The following is a 15,054-nucleotide window of genomic DNA, read 5'->3' as shown; positions in this document are numbered from 1 at the left end:
CAGTTGTTTTAGACCTTGTCTGATTCTTCGTGACCACATTGGGGTACTTCGATGGCAGAGATACTGGAGTGGTTTGCCACTTCCTTATACGATTCAATTTACAGATGGGGAACTGAGGGAGACAGTTAAATGACTTGCCCAGGGTCACACAGTTAGTGTCTTGAGGTCAGATTGGAACTCAGAAAGACTCAGGCCCAGAACTTTAGCTACTTCAACACCTAGTTGCCACAATTAACTAATAAGTATATACCACTTATATCAATAATACATTATTATGTATGTTGACACATATTAACACAAATATGATTGATGTACAATGATTAACATTAATTATATATTGTCTGTATTGATAAACATTATTGCATATTATACTTATATGCATTAATACATGTGTATATTGATTGATAATTGTTATATGTATTAGTACTCAGAACCATAAAGATAACACTTCTTCCTGATTTCAAATCCAGTCTCTTCCATTCCACCATACTACATTCCTTTAACAGATATTTATTTGACAATCTAGTATTGCAAGGCACATATAATATATGTTGATTGTTATTATCTTTTCAGATTGAGTTTAGGCTGGATGACATACAACCTAGAATGGGTAGAGTTAGCCTTTCAGTGGATGAAGATGAAGGTCCTATTAAGATAAAGCCTGTATATAACTTGTCACCAGAGTTTATTCCTGCCCGAATTAATCTTTTTTTTTTCACCCTTGCTTTCTGACTTAGTAACAACTCTGAGATAGAAGGGCAAGGACTAAGCAAATGGGATTAAATGACTTGCCCAGGGTCACATAGCTAAGACGTGTCAGAAATCATATTTGAATTCAGATCTCCTGAGTTGGGCCTGGCACTCTTCACCTGAGCCACCTAGCTGCCCCCTGATTTCTTCTTCTTTTTTTTTTAATTCCAAACTTGACAAATGCTCACAAATAGAAACATTTCCATATACAAAGAATAGAAAAAGATTGTATGTGAAACAGTGATATAGTTCTACATCTACCTTCTTGCTTTTTTTACATATAAAATTAAGTACATTTGTTTCAAATTTCTTTTGCTTCTGTGTCTCTTTCAACCTTCTCTTTCCTTTTGTTTATTCTTTAAAGACTTTCATTGACTGTTTTGTTCTTATCATTACCCCCTCCCAATCCTCCCTCAGAATTTTTTTATAAATGTTCCCTTGTAACAAATAAGCACAGCCAAGTTAAAAAAAAAAAAAAAAAAACATTTACTTCACCCATTGGCCTTGTCCAAAAAAATGTAGATCTCACTGTGCACCTCTAATCTCTCCCCTTTCTATCATAATAAACACACTTCATCATTCATCTTCTGAAGTTGTGATTGGACATAACTTTTAAGTCTTTGAAGGGGCTTTTCTTTAAAAAAAAAATTTAAATTCTTTTTAATTAACAAAAATCTATTTTTTCTCCCCCTTACCTCCCAAATGAAAAACCAAACCCTTATAAAATATATACATATATAGTCAAGGAAAAGAAAATCTTACATTGACCATTTCAAAAAATAGATGTCTAATTCTTTAAACTGAACCTCTAGGACAGGGTAAACGTATGGCTCTCGAGCCATATCTGGCTCTTTTGAGGGCCAGATATGGCTCTTTCTGCAGGAGCCATAAAGTCAATTTTTTTTCAGGCACTGTTACAGGAGTGCGCACTGTGAGCACTGTACGGCTCTCACGAAATTACATTTTAAAAAATGTGGCGTTTATGGCTCTCACGGCCAAAAAGGTTGCTGACCCCTGCTCTAGGAGTACCATGCTTCATCACTGGTCCTCTGGAATTTTGGTTGGTCATTGTATTGGTCAGAGTTCTCTTCTTCCAGTGTTGCTTTTCTTCATAACATTATATCATATAGATATATATTAAATAAATTGTTCTGGTTTCAATCATTTTCCTCTACGTCAATTCATACTAATCTTCCCAAATTATTTTAATTCGTCCTTTTCATTTCTTATGAAATAATAATATTCACATATCACAACTGGTTTAGCCATTCCCCAGTTGATATATAATCCTGTTGTTTCCAGTTCTTTGTCATAAAAAGTACAGCTACTAATATTTTTGTACATATAGATTCTCCACTTTTTCCCTCTCTGATGTATGTGCTTAGTTGCGGTAATGCTGGGTCAAAGGGTATGCACAGTTTAGTGACTTTCTAAGTTTAGATCCAAATTGCTATTCAGAAAGGCTGGACCAATTCACAGTTCATCAACAACACAATTGTATTCCTGTTTACCCTCCTTCCATCCAACAAATATGTTCTTTTTCTGTCATCATTGCAAATCTGATGAATGGGAAGTAGAATTTCATAGTTTTAAAATTTGCATTTCTCTTAATATTTGTAACTTTTTTTTGTATGGTTGTTAATAGTTTCTTCTTCTTTCCTTTGAGAATTGCCTATTCACATCCTTTGACAATTTGTCTATTAAGGGATAAATTTTGTTCTCATGTATAGACATTTCTTTTCTTTATACAAATTTGCATTATGCAAATTCTACTTAATTCTGAAAGAAATCCAAATCCCCCCCCCAAATTTAACTTTATTGTACAAGAATGTGCTCTTCTAGCTCTCTCTCCCTCCCTCTCCCTCCCACTCCTCTCCTGCCCCTTGGCTTGGCTCTGTGCCAGACCACATAGAGAGAAAGACCACCATTACTTTTGCTTCTCTGTCTCCAGCCCCTGCTTCCCTCCCCTACATTCCATTCCCTCTTTCCTTCTTTTCCACATTTGCTGACATTAGCATAAAAGTTGATAAAGTAAGGACTGCCTGGATTCAAGTCAGTTCACTGTATATTTTCATGTCAAACTGATTTATTAGAGAAATTTGCTGCAAATATTTTTTGTTTCCCAGTTAACTCCTTTCTGATTTAATTTCATTGATTTTGCCTGTGGACAATCTTTCAACTTTATGTAATCAAAATTATCCATTTTATCTTCTATGAGCCTTTTTCTCTCTTTTTTGGTCAAGGTATAGTTGTGAAATTCATCTTCTTCCTACTCCTCTAATTTGTTTATGATGTGTCTATTCATTTGGAGCTTATTATGGTATGTGGTGTGAATGTTCATGTAAACCTAATTTCTGCCAGACTGCTTCCCAGTTTTCCCAGACATTTTGTTGAATAACACACCTTTACCCAGCTGCTGAGTTCTTTAGGTTTTTTTAATACTAGGTTACTAGATTTATTTGCTTCTTTATGTTAAGTACCTAATCAGAGCCACTGGTGACTTTTTCTTTTTTATTTAAACCAATGCCAAAATGAATTGTTGATAATAGTAAAGTTTAATATCTGGTACTTCTAGACTCCTTCCCACTTTTTTCATTGAGATTCTTGATCTTTTTTTTTCTTTGGGTGAATTTTGTTGTCATTTTTTTCTAACTCAAAGAAATATAACTCTTAAATCTAAAACTTCATTTGCTATGGCTCTTAATAAGTAAGTGATTTGTCACTTTTATTATATGAGCTAGAAGCACTCTAGAACTAGAATTAGAGAACCAACTAGAAGAAATTAATTTATTTAGGTCTTTTTTTCCTCAGTTTCTTTAAAGAACATTATATAATTATTGTATGTGGTTTGGTAGGTGGACTCCAAAATATGTTATACAAAGAACTAGATGGCTTCTCTCTTCTCTTCCAACTCTACATCTTTGATCACCATTAACTGGACTAGGGTATCACTCACATGTTTAAAGTGTTTATTCTTGCCAGTTTTTAAAGGAGCTAATTTAGTCATGATAAATTTCTATTACAAATTGCTAAATGCTTTTTAAAAAAACCCTTATGGGGGGAGGCAGCTGGGTAGCTCAGTGGATTGAGAGTCAGACCTAGAGACAGGAGGTCCTAGGTTCAAATCCGGCCTCAGATACTTCCCAGCTGTGTGATCCTGGGCAAGTCACTTGACCCCCATTGCCCACCCTTACCACTCTTTCACCAAGGAGCCAATACACAGAAGTTAAGGGTTTAAAATTAAAAAAAAAAAAAAAACCCTTACCCTCTTTCTTAGTATCAATTCTAAGACAGAAGAATGGCAAGGGCTAAACTATTGGGATTAAGTGACTTGCTCAGTCACACTGCCAGGAAGTATCTAAGGTCAAATTTGAACTCAGGTCTTCCTGACTCCAAGCTTAGTCCTTTGTACACTATGCTACTTAACTGCCCCCTGATATATGCTTTTAAAAGATAGAACAGTTTTCTCTGACAGGAGCAGCAGTTCTTAAAGTGTAGTCTGCAGGACCAAAACTATTTTCATAATAATACTAAGACATTTTAATTTCTAACATAGTGTCATTAGAATAACTTATAGAAACAAAAGTTCTGGGGAGACATACAATAATTTTTAAGAGTTATAGAGGGGTCCTAATGCCATAGTTTTAGAACCACTGTCTAAAGTATACATTTTAGCCTCAGGAAATTCAGATGATCTTGTGGTCTCCCAAATCTTCATGTTCCAAAAGGACAATTTATATTTGAGATTGGTAGACTTGATTTGATTAACTTCAAGAGGGCTTCAAAGCAGCCAGATGCCTCCAGTACTGTTAATCATACATTGGGTGCTGCACAGTTAGTTCCTGTGATGCCTGTGCCTGCAGATGTGCCCTTTATTCCAATTGTACATATGTTCAGAGGAATTCATTAAAGCTAAGATCACAGATTTAGAGCTAGAAAGGAGACATCATCTAATCCAACACTCTCATTTTACAGATGAAGGAACAGGCCCAGAGAGATGTGAAGAGACTTGTCTAGAATCACACAGAAATGGGAGGTGAACCAAGGCTTTCTGCCATTAGATTTCTGCTCCATTTGTCTGCTCTACTGTGCTGGGTTTTTCCATCTTAGCCTGGTCCTTAAAATGTTTTCCTTATCAAAATGTATTCTTGGTTAACAGAAGAGTAAACCTATGAATTTGACTTGTCCAAGCAGGTTGTATAATTTGAACCAAAATATTTCAGCATTCTATGAATTCCCAAGAAATGTGAGAACCTAACTTGAAATTTTAAGTACTAATGATAAACATTATTTCACAAGGTGGAATCTTATGGAACAAGAATTTATACTTTTTTTTTATTAGTCACAAAAGGCCAGGCTCTAAAATCTAGTGTGCCTTGGGATTTTCCTTTTTTTTTTTTTTTTTAAATTGTTACCTTCTTTCTTGGGATCCATACCAAATATCAGTTCCAGGGCAAAACAGTAAGGGCTATGCAATTGGATTCAAGTGATTTGCCCAAGGTTACACAGCTAGGAAGTGTCTGAGGTCTGATTTGAACCCAGAACCTCTGGTTTCTAGGCCTGGCTTTCTATCCACTTAGCTACCTTGCTGCCCTGGATCTGTTCTTTTTATGGAGCTGCATGGTTTCAATATTAACAACTGTTTTTGAGGACTCTAACCTGAGTGATTGTGAAAGCCCAAGACCTTGAGCTAGGCCTAGGAGTTTGAACAAGACATAGTCCCTTACTTCTTGGAACTTATTTATATGGATAATGATACTAGTCTGCATGAAAGTCTGGAGACCTTATCAGGTTCTTTTAGATGCCTGAAATCAATATACTTCTGCTTCAGAAAATTTAGGTAAAATATATAATGTCTAATAGCAATAAAAGTGGAACTAGGACTTAAGTTATCTCTAGAATTTGTACTATCATATTCAAAATGAGGATGCTTTGCCCAGACTACATTCAGGATATACTTCTAACATGTACCATAAGGTATCCATATTAAAAGACAGGCAGCATGGTATGGTGGGGAGAGAGCTCAATCTAGAGTCAAATAACATGGGTTTAATCTTAACTGCCACTTATTAGTCATATGCTCTTAGACAAGTTATTTAATATCTTTGGATCTCAATTTTTTCAATTATAAAATAAACAGGTTGGACTAGATGGCCTCTGAGGTTCTTTTCCAGCTCTAGGTTTATGAATAAAAGTGGGAAGACATATTTATAATGTTACAGTAATATTAAATGAATGAGTTTTACCCATTTTGACTTTGTGAAGGATCATAGCTGAGATAATCAAGATAGAAGTGTCATGTTGCAGTTAAACCATTAAAGAAACTAACTTCATTCTGCTTCTCTTTGCAGATTATAGGGAAATGGGATTTTGGATACTTCACCATTTCATTGATCTCACCAGAGAGAATATTCCTTCTCTCAGTGGAGATCTCTACCTCTGTAACTATTCTGGCCCATGTCTTCTCATTAATTTTCTATCAGGATATATATCAGGAGTCCTTTTCTGTGGCATGGCCCTGGTACACATCCAAAGGAGGTATAAGTACCTTCTCAGAATATTTTTAAATACATAAAAGAAATTACTCAGAATTGCAAAAGAAATCAATTCTATTGAAACACAATTATCAAAATTATTTAAAAAAATAAGTTCATTGACTCCAGATTGAGAACCTCTGCTCAAAGTCCTTTTATATTTAATGGCTCACAGTGTCACACTTAAACTATCTAACAGTTATCTCATGCTCTTGCTACAAGTCTGATCAACCTCCTTTTCTGATCATACATTTCCAGAATTATATCCTTCACCAGTTCTTATATATAGGCCAACATTTGGACTATAAATTCAACATGCTTGACTCACTATGTATTTTTCCCTCCCCCTTTATGAATTGCTTGTAATTTTGATTCATTGGACATCTTGGTGTTCTAGTATTCTTGAACACGTAGCATCAAAAGGAAGATACTTGTGTTAAAAAGACATGTATTTGTAGTAGGAAGTGACTTGGGATGGTTAACAATATTACTCAGTTTCCTAAAGGCAATCAGCCTATTCTTTTCCTCCTGAGCATTGAGGAGGTTCCGCCTCATTCTTCATAGGAGGTATATGTCCTAGATATGTGTACCGATTACCAACTCAATAGAATGGCATAACTAAACTAATTAAGGTTCTAAAAAGTTTTTATCCACAGTGTTTATAACTGTATCAGAAAGGAGGAGGGGGCAGCTGGGTAGCTCAGTGGAGTGAGAGTCAGGCCTAGAGACAGGAGGTCCTAGGTTCAAACCCGGCCTCAGCCACTTCCCAGCTGTGTTACCCTGTGCAAGTCACTTGACCCCCATTGCCCACCCTTACCAATCTTCCACCTATGAGACAATACACCGAAGTACAAGGGTTTAAAAAAAAAAAAAGGAGGAAAAAACCTCTCCATCTTGTCTTCGTTTGTCTCAGACCTCCTTCATCATGTTCATCTATATCATTAGATAGTGTTTAATTTTAGGGATATAACACTGATGTTAATCTATTGTCAATTTGGTTTAATTTAACATACTTTTGTGTTATGTTAAGGAATTGTTTAGGTTATATTTTAGTGGTATGAACATACTTTATATATGCATTATCTGGATCAGTTTTCTTTTGCTAATGCAAAACTTATCTTAAAGCCATCAGGGCTGACAAGCATATTTAGACACTCCCTTTATAAAGGGAAGAGGGTGAGCAAAAAAGGAAAAGAAAAGGAGATCTAGTTTGAGAGCTAGGATAAGAAGAGAAAAAGACACATCTTATTAAAATTTTATGTGGTTTCTTTTAACCAGTGTTGTTTTTAGATTCTTTTGTGCAATCTTCTGTGCTTGCTTCCTGATCACATAGGCATATCAAATGGCTGGATAAAAATGTTTTAGTCAGTAAATATTAAATGCCTACCATGTGCCAGGCACTGTACTAAGTGCTGGGACTATAAAAGAGGCAAAAAACTAGACCCTGCCCTCAGTGAGATTATAGCCTAAGGGGGGAGAAAACATGCAAACAAATCTATACAAAACTAATCATGTATAGGATGAATAGGAGATAGTTAACAGGGGGAAGGCATTAGAATTGAGATGAGTTAGGGAAGGTTTCCTGTAAAATACAGGATCTTAGTTGGTACTTAAAGGAAACCAGGGAAGCCAGCAGAAAGAGATGAGGAAGGAGAGCATCTTAGGCCTGGAGGAACAGCCAGAGAAAATGCTCCGAGAGCCAAAAGATGTCTTGTTTGTGGAGTAGTCCTGAGGCCAGGTCACTGGATTGAAGATTTCGAGTTAGGGAGGAAGATTTAGAAAGAGTGGAGAAGTAGGAGAGCACCAGCCAACAAAGGGCTTTGAACGCCAAACTGAGCGTTAGTGTATGATCCTGGAGGCTCCAAGGAGCCATTTGAGTTTATTAAGTTGGGGGATGATCTGATCAGACCTAATTTTAGGAAGTTCACATCAGTGGCTACATTAAGGTTAGATAGGAGAGAGGAGAAACTTAAGGCATCAGATCCACCATCAGGCCCCAGGTGATGAGGCCTGCACCCAGAGTGGTGGCACTGCCAGGCCTGACAAGGAGGATATTGATGAATGTTGCAAAGGTGAAATCAATGGATCTCCACAACAGATTGAATATTGGGGGGGAGGGGCTGCTTCTGGTTATGAGCCTTAGGGAATGCAGGGAAGGTAGTGCCCCTTCACTAATTAGGAAGCTTGGAGGGAAATTAGGGGGAAAGACAGAGTTGTGTTTTTGACATTTTGAGTTTAAACTGTTACTGGATGGATGTGCAGTTTAAAGTATCTGAAAGGCAGTTAGAAATTCAAGACTAGAGGTCAGCAGAGAGGTAATTCTGACAGTCATCAAGATAGAGGTGGCAATTAAATCCATAGATGCTAATGAGATCAAGTAAAAGTGAAAGTAGTATAGAGGGGGAAGAAAAGAGGACCCAGGACAAAACCCTATGGGACACCTCTGATTTTAGGATATGATGTGGATGAGGGCTCAACAATCAATACCGAGAAGGAGCATTAGGGTAGATAATCCATTAAAATCTTTCAAAATTGCATTATCTTCAGTAATCACATAAACTAATATCTAACTGGGCCATGACTTCCCAATTTTCAAAGCAACTAGAAACTAAAGCCTAATGAGTTAATGCAATTGAATTGCTTTGTATGCAATTGTATGCAAATTGAATGCAGAGTAAAAACAATTGGGAATAGAGACTCCAGCAGCTACAGTCGTCTGGAAAGGCCTTTCTGTAGGTGCTCTTTGAGCAGAGCTTTGAAGTAGGGATAAAGTCTATTAATAAACATTTCTTTAACTGTAGTGAAAGGGCTTGGGTTGGATGCTGGAGATACACAAACAAAAGTCATGAGGCTTCTGGTCTCTTGAGACTAGATTATTCCAGATCCCTATTTGCTAGGAGAGATAACCAAGTGTTCTATCACTTATGTTTCTTGCTACCATTAAATGCTCAATAAAACCAGTTCTGCACACTCATTTATTTGTCTCTCCAAAAACAGTCAGTCTGTCGGTCATCTTTCCATTTTGCTCTAACTTCCTTCTGATTTCTGATTTTATTCATAAGATTATCAGCTGGTTTTTATCAAACCCTTTAAAAATCTTAAGAAGAAAGGAATTAGGTAGATATAAATGTAATCTACTTTCTCAACTGGGTTCTTTTTGTACAATATTCTCTTAAGCAGTGTCTTCATTATTGTTAATTATTATTAATCATTTTGTAATACATTTCATTAGCAGGCTCAATTAATAGTCTGATACACACAGTTAGAAGATAGATAGATGGACAGACAGATATTTAGAATCAGACCATTGCTGTTTTAATAGCAATTTATTTCAGAATTGTGTTTCTACTATGGATTAAAATTCAAGATAAGTTATTTCATATATAAAGACTAAAAAGACAACATAAAGAGAAAACTGAGTGACATCAGATAGAGTTACATTAGGTTTTGTTAGCAGTCCCATAACAAATCAGTGTGATTTTGGTAAGGATTATTAAATGAGTGGGAATCCATTTCACCAAAAAGTACAGTGTAAGGTACATCAGCCTGACTCATATTAAAAATAGCACAGTTACACTTTTAGCAATCATTTTTGAGGCAAAATATTTAACTCATTATAGCAATGTTAAGTTTGAACACTCTAAAATGTTTTACAAATGAATCTTAAAAATATGTGCCTGACAGCATAAAGCAAGCTTTTGATCTTCTGTCCCCATTTATAAGTTACTTAAAGGTGGGGGGATGCAATGGAAAGAATGATGTATTTGTAGTCAAGAATGTGAGTTCACATATACCTCTGCCACAGATTAGCTGGGACCTAGGACAAGTTTCTCATCATCTCTTGGTTCCCCTTAACTTGTCTAGACCTCAGTTTTCTCATCTCTAAAATGAAGGGGTTGGACTAGAGAGCATCTAAGGTCCTTTCCTTCTCTAAATCTATGATCCTGTGACTAAGGATGGTATAAGGGGTCAGAAGAATAATCCAGGTTCCCATTTTAAGAATAATTCAGAAGATAGAAAAAAGAAGTGAAAAGAAATTTAAATTCTATCAGATTAATGTGTTTTTTTAACTAAATAACATTTTCTCTGTTCTCAACTCTAAAATTCAAAATTGTATGCTGATAAGTCACATTAGAGAAAAAGAACACAATGCTTGTGGGGGCAGAGGCAAATTTAGATCTCTAATGAAGGATGGCAGAAAGAGGTGTTTAAGACGACCTAGGCAGCCAACAGCAGGGTCTGGAACAACATGAGCTGTTTTAGAAACTGTTTAATACCCATGAAGCTTTAAATAAACAAAGCAAAAATAAAAACATGAATTCGTACAAATAAAAAAGACCTTATCAGACGAATGACAAACCTAGCCTCTCCCATTTAGTCTAGATGTAGAATATCTAATGCACTGAACCGTGCTTCTTTCTTGTCTCTGTTCTGGTCTTTCTAAATCCAACAGAAATATTGTTATAGAATATTCTGATGAAAACCTTTACCCTACTCTTATTCTGACTAATCACCTTATTCTTGGTTTCCAAATAGGTTGTGGACAGCCAAGGAATTTGGTAGCTAATTAAGTCTCTTTCTAACAGAGCTAAAATAATATTACAGAATCATATAAAAAATAAAGTCCCTTATTTTGTCTTTTTTTAAAGACTTTATTGATGCTTTTGTTATTTTATATCACTCTCACTTCACAATAACCATCCCCATGCCACCCCTAATCCTCCCTTGAAACAAAGAGAAACAGCTAAGTAAAACAAGCTTACCCATTAGTCGTGCCTGACAGTGCATACATCATTCTCTATTGATAAAATTTCAGCCCTTCCCTCCAACACCTTGCTGCTGAGAGGAGAGAAACATGTTTCATCATTAGTCCCCTGGAATTGAGGAAGAATGGCAGTCTAAATTCTGATATTTTTAATGTGGTTCTCTTTTATCATTGAAGTCATTTTTTCACTTGGTTCTTCATACAAATCTTCCTAATTTTCTCTAAACTGCTTATAGTTATTCTTTCTTACAGTGCAATAACATTCCATTATCTTTATATGCTGCAATAGGAATGATTGAATGAAAAAAACTTTTACTAAGTTGTTTTTTAGGTGTCTAACACTGAGGATACAAATAGAAAAATGAAGACAGTCCAAGTTTTCACAGAGCTCATATTCTGATGGAAATAACATATAGCTACAAGAGATGGGGAAGTTATGGTCCTTAGAATACAGCAATGAAGCAGATAGTAACATATCTTTAATGTCAGTTCTACTTTTAAAATCATATCCATTGCTGATGTTAAGCCATTAGACAGTGCCAAGAACTTTGGTGGCAACAATTTTCTTTTCCTAGTCTTACTAGCTATAGTGGCTGCAGAACCCACAGAAGTGCTTACCTGTTCCCTTTTCTACAGAGATTGCTTTTTTAAAATGGTGGCTTTAGGTGCTAGGCTGAGGTACTCTAGTTCCCAGAGGTCTTGAGTTCAGAATTGTGATCTGTATCCGTTCAAGTTTGAGGAGAGATGGTGGCCATGATTTGACTTGCCTGGAACATTCTGCTTCCTGGCTTTCCCGAAGTTTGCCTTGCTACTTCTAAGTCATATATATAGCTATTTCTTAATAGACAGGCATCCACTTAGTTTCAAGTTTTGGAGCTGTTTTTTGCTTCCACAAAAGGGTTACTATAAATATTTTGGTCAGTATATTGGAACTTTTACTTTTTTTCCAAATCAATAAACCACCTACTAAACACCTACTATGTTCCAGGCACTGTGCTTATCACTGAGGAAATCAATAAATGGTCTATAAAAATGGAACAGTCCTCAACACCTCAATGATCCCATAATTGCTAAATCCAGTGGCCTTTTTTTTTCAGTCTTCACAACCCTTTCTATTGTCTTTGACTTCTTTGGGCCATATGCTTGAGTAGTGTTGGTTATTCTGAGTCAGTGGATGTGGATATTTTCTTTACTTTTCTTGCACAATTTGAAATCAGCTTCATTTTACAGATGAAAAAACTGACACAAAAAGTTGTAAAGGGGGGAGATATCATGGTCTGGTGGAAAGGGCTAAATTCAGTGGCGGCCTCCACCTCGCAGGTACCCATTAGCAGAGAGAGGCTTTCACACTAACATTTTCACCTAAACTTTGATTTAGGATACCACTTTTTCTCACTTCACATTCCCCCCTATCATATTGTAACAAATTCCTACCTCCCATTCTTCTGATAGCTGCTATTTGAAACTGGCATCTGCTTTAACAGTTTTCCCCCATTACCTTTTTCAGTGCCTTATTCCTATAGAGCTTAGCTCTCCCCTTTCCCTTCACTATTCTCCTCCAACCTCCCCAGTGCTCTCTGGAACTTCTGATTTTTTGTTAAATTCCCTTTCATTCTAGATCTTTGTCTTCCATCCTTTATTTTTAAGAGAATTTTATTTTTGCTTTTTTTTTTATGTCTTACATTTTCTTCATAGTTGTTTCTGAATATACCTCTGATAATCCTCCCCTTGCAGTGGGCTTTCCCTTTACCTAACACTTAAGTGAATCTGTATGGCTTGGTGTCTGAGTTATACATCATATGAAACATTTCATACATATTGATGATGACAAGAGGGAGCCACATTACCTTACTTCTGAAGACTAGTATTGGCCATTATAATTACTTAGCATTCTATTTCATTGTTCTTTTTAAATTATATTTTATTCAATTAACAATCCTATTTCTGTCAGTAAACATTTTTAAGCACCTACAATGCACCAGGCACTGTGTTAAATGCTAGAGATACAAAGAAAGATGAAACACAGACCCTGCCTTCCAGAAGCTCACAGTCTAATGGGAGAGATAATGTGAAAATAATTGTATATATACAAGTGATATACAGTATTAATAGGAAATAGTTAACATATGTAAGGTACCAAGATTAAGAGGAATTGGGAAAAAGCTTTCTGTAGAACATGGGATGTTAGCTGGGGCTTAGAGGCCAAGGAAGCCAGGAGGAATTCTGATTCCACTCATGGGAAATAGTGAAAATTCCTGGAGGGGGGGAGATGGAATGTCTTTTTCAAGGAGGTCAGTGTCACTGAATTAAAGAATAGATGAGGGATTATAAGAAGACTAGAAAGGTGGGCTATAGGGGCCAATTATGAAGGAATTTAAATGCCAAACAGAATTTTGTTTGATCCTGGAGGAGTTTATTGAGTGGGAAAATGAGGGGATATGTTCAGAAAAGTCACAGCTGAGTGGAGGATGGACTGGAGTGGGGAGAAGCTTCTTGTTTCAGTAGTGCAAGCTTAAAGTAATGAGGATCTTCAACAGGATAACAGTAGTGTCAGAGGAGAGAAGCGGGTAAATACAAGAGGTTACAAAGGTAAAAATTGGCATGCTTTGGTAACAGCCTAGATAAGGGAGCATGAGAGAGGGAGGAAGCTAGGGCCACCCCTGGGTTGTGAGTTTGGGGGACTGGGAGAGAATGGTAGTTCCCTCAGCAGTCATATGGAAGTTAAGAAGAGAAGAAGTTTTAGGAAAAAGATGATGTGTTCAGTTTTGGACATTGTTAGGGTTAGAATTCTCTGGAGACTTTATATTAGTGTATAATTCTTGATTAGACAGTAAAAGCTGGTTGAAGAGAGTAAAGGCACCTGATCACACAGTTTGGCCTCACTAATCTGAGATCCCCACTCACCTCCCATCTCTGTTCTCTCCCGCTGACCCCCAGGCAAGACCCCAGACCCTGAGGTACTTATAGCCCACTGCTCATCACTCCTGCTCTGTCTCCTGGTTGCATGGCCTTGGCCTCAGTCCAGGTCAGAGACAGGCCCTTCTGAGGTCAGGAGTCACGTTGGATACAGGAAGCCCCATCTAGGTGCTTCCCATAGTACACACACATGTGCCCAATCAAAGGGTGAGGCCAACACAAAAATGGTTCAAATTCACACATGTTGAGTTTAAGATGCCCCTAGAATATTAGGTTTGAGATGTCCAAAAGGCATACATGTGAGTCTAGAGCAGTGATTCCCAAAGTGGGTGCAACTGCCCCCTGGTGGGTGCTGCAGCGATCCAGAGGAGTGGTGATGGCCACAGGTACATTTATCTTTCCTATTAATTGCTATTAAAATTTTAGAAAAATTAATTCTAATTTTTAAATTCTAATTAATTCTAATTTAATTCTAATTAATCTAAAAATTAATTCTAATTCTAAAAAAATTTCCAGGGGGCTAAGTAACATTTTTTTCTGGAAAGGGGGCGGTAAGCCAAAAAAGTTTGGGAACCACTGGTCTAGAGGTTAAGGCTGGATGAGTAGATTTGAGATGATAATGGTGAGAATTTATCTAGTCTGAACCCTGATTTAAGGTTGCAATTCAACTCAGCCTTTAATTGAATTAAGAAAAAGGCCTAGAGCTTCTCTGTATAAGGAGGACACATGTACATTCTGGGACACCACCAGAAGCCTTGTGGCTCCCTGGCAACCAGAAGGTGTTTGCTTCTTGTCCCACTTGACTCCCTCAGACAAGCCTATGATCTGGTTGGAGGTCAAGTCCACCAAATCAGAGGGACTCAGAAAAAGTGACAGGTCCAGAAAGGAAATGGGCCTCTTTCCAGCAGAACTGAGGAAAGTGGAGGTGGCTAGGAAAGCGACGAGGCTTGTGAAAGGAAGAGCCTGTAACAAATGACTAGTACCTTTTCTTTCTCTGACCCACTTTTTATATTTAATAAATAATTACAAATTAAGGTACAGTCTCCTGAGAACTTTAATCTTAACATAATTGGAACCTTGGGAACTGAC

The 15,054-nt window shown here is 36.9% G+C and overlaps 1 protein-coding gene across 1 annotated transcript in view; it reads left to right on the top strand.

Moving 5' to 3' along the window:
* Positions 1 to 15,054, top strand: part of LOC123233356 (N(4)-(Beta-N-acetylglucosaminyl)-L-asparaginase-like) — a 141,612-nt gene that overhangs the window by 358 nt on the left and 126,200 nt on the right. The window lies entirely within an intron of this gene.

This window comes from Gracilinanus agilis, chromosome 2 (assembly GCF_016433145.1).
Source record: "Gracilinanus agilis isolate LMUSP501 chromosome 2, AgileGrace, whole genome shotgun sequence".
In the NCBI taxonomy this organism is placed as follows: Eukaryota; Metazoa; Chordata; class Mammalia; order Didelphimorphia; family Didelphidae; genus Gracilinanus; species Gracilinanus agilis.
The sequence above is the reverse complement of the archived record's forward strand: the minus strand, read 5'-3'. Positions and strand labels throughout refer to the sequence as shown.